This window comes from Sinocyclocheilus grahami, unplaced genomic scaffold, assembly GCF_001515645.1.
Source record: "Sinocyclocheilus grahami isolate Dianchi unplaced genomic scaffold, SAMN03320097.WGS_v1.1 scaffold214.1, whole genome shotgun sequence".
In the NCBI taxonomy this organism is placed as follows: domain Eukaryota; kingdom Metazoa; phylum Chordata; class Actinopteri; order Cypriniformes; family Cyprinidae; genus Sinocyclocheilus; species Sinocyclocheilus grahami.
The window spans coordinates 1,068,042-1,070,254 of record NW_015505393.1 but is presented as its reverse complement, the minus strand read 5'-3'; the positions used below and the strand labels follow the sequence as shown (position 1 = coordinate 1,070,254).

The 2,213-nt window shown below is 37.0% G+C and overlaps 1 long non-coding RNA gene across 1 annotated transcript in view; it reads right to left on the bottom strand.

Moving 5' to 3' along the window:
• Positions 1-1,215, bottom strand: part of LOC107596101 (uncharacterized) — a 60,395-nt gene extending 59,180 nt beyond the window's left edge. The window contains exon 1 of the long non-coding RNA XR_001610333.1: positions 1,174-1,215. This is a non-coding gene — a long non-coding RNA (uncharacterized lncRNA). The remainder of the gene's footprint in view (positions 1-1,173) is intronic.
• Between the last annotated feature and the right edge of the window lie 998 nt (positions 1,216-2,213).

The window sequence follows — 2,213 nt, the reverse complement described above, 5'->3', positions numbered from 1 at the left end:
GCAATGGAAATTCCCCACCAGGATATATGTGTTTGTGTGTGTGTGTGTGTGTGTGTGTGTGTGTGTGTGTGTGTGTGTGTGTGTGTGCGTGCAAGGGTCCAACTTTTTGCCTCCTTTTGAACATCTGTTCTATTTGACGAAGAGAGCAGTCTACTAACAGATGGTCAAAGCATCTGACCAGTGGTGTGGCGTGTAGACATGCTAACACTTGAATGCCAATGGACTTTCTAAGATATGTCTCACACATATAGGGACACAATGACTGCGCAGATATCAGTCATCCAGTGCAGGGCGCTGCATTAAACCTCACAGCTCTGTTTTCATGAATAAGCGTGAGCCGGCAGACTGCCAATGCAGGAATGCATCATGTCTTATCAGAAACAGCATCGTCATCACTGATGGGAATTTTTTTATATAGTCTCAAGGCAGTGGTGTGCAAATTGATTCTGATCTTTTTCAGCATAACCTATGATGGCAGGTGTTTAAAGATGGGGAAAACGCACTGATCAGAGATAATCACAAACAGCTACCATAGGTCTACATTTCAGCAAAGACATAAACGTAAAACAATAGGACATCAAAATCAGCACTGGTAAAAATAAGAGGATGTTTAGGAGCAGAATAACTCAGCTGGGTAGCTGTTGTTTCAGCACCATCTCTGCTGGACTGCAAAATCTCTCCTGCGACAAAACCAAATCATGCCTTTGACCAGGTCTCCTTCTTTTCATATGCAGATCAGATTAGTTTTATTAATAATACACTCCCTTAAAGACAAAGACGATAACATCAAAATCAAGGGATTTCAGGACAAAGAAGCATTTTTAAACAGATAAAAGTAAAGAATTGCAGTACTCCTGTGAGAATCAAACGAAAGTGGCCCACATTCTCAAAAGTTAAGCAATGTATCTAAAGGGAATAAGGACTGTTATATATATTCTAGCAATCTGAAGCAGTCTCTATCAGCACCATTGCAGTGAATGGAACAATGCGTCCTTTCTCAAGCAATAAGGATTATCTGTCCCATTACCATCTTCAAAAGCACGGATTAGAGGAATTGAAATAGCAACGTGTCAGAAAACTTCAGAGAATATGCAAATATGCATATGCAAAACATGCTGACCGTTTAAACTCGATATTATGGCTTTCTGTAAATACTGAAATATAGTGCTTTACCTGTTCGGCGTCTTGCGTCCGCTGCAGGCTTCCTCACGGAGTGCAGTGAAAGCCGGTGGTGAAGAGCCACCCACACTAGATCCCGCCCACTGCCGCGTAATCCCGCCCACTACTGAATAATTACCATAAATCACAGTGTGGACTTGCCAATGTAACTGCTGCCGTGTGGTGTTGCATATGGACATCCAGAGAAAAACGATATAAAATTTATCGAGGCAAAATAACAACGCTAAATGAGGTGTTATTAATAACATTCTTCAAAAAATATCATTATATAATTAAGTAATATTATAAATCATCATTATATAATTAAGTAAAATGATATAGTACACATGCCTACTACATATACGTATATCCTTTAACTTCAATAACAATTATGTTTGAATGTGCAATAATGAACATTTAAAACGTATATAATTATGTAAGACTTTTTAAAAGAAATTGATACTTTTATTCAGCAAGGATGCATTGCATTGAACAAAAGTGACAGTAAAGACATCTATAATGTCACAAAAAAAGTCAAATAAATGCTGTTTTGAACTTTTCATTAATCAAAGTTCCTGAAAACCAGTGTATCAAGGTTTCCACAAAAATATTAAACATGAAATGTTTCTTGAGCCCCAAATCAGCATATCAGAATGATTTCTGAAGGATTTTATTTAATAAAATAAAATACTGTTTTTATAAAAAAAAAATGCAGATTTTGTTTTACCTCCTCCTCACTTTTAAATGGTAGTGTGTATATATATATGTAGTGAATATAATATATATAAAATATAACAATTGTAATTTTTTGGCGTGGTGAAGTATCCCTTTAAGTACTAAATGTGTGACCTTAAATTGGACATAACGGCAAACCCTTGCTAGGTTTAGGAGCATGTAACACACCCTCACTTAACGACATGTCTCGAATGTTAGGCAACAGAATCTCACACTTAGTATAACCACATTCATCTCTGGGCGGAAATAAGAGGTCTATAAATTATGAATGAACCTCAAGAGGCCAGTTAAAACGACTGACATGTTTACACCAATGTACG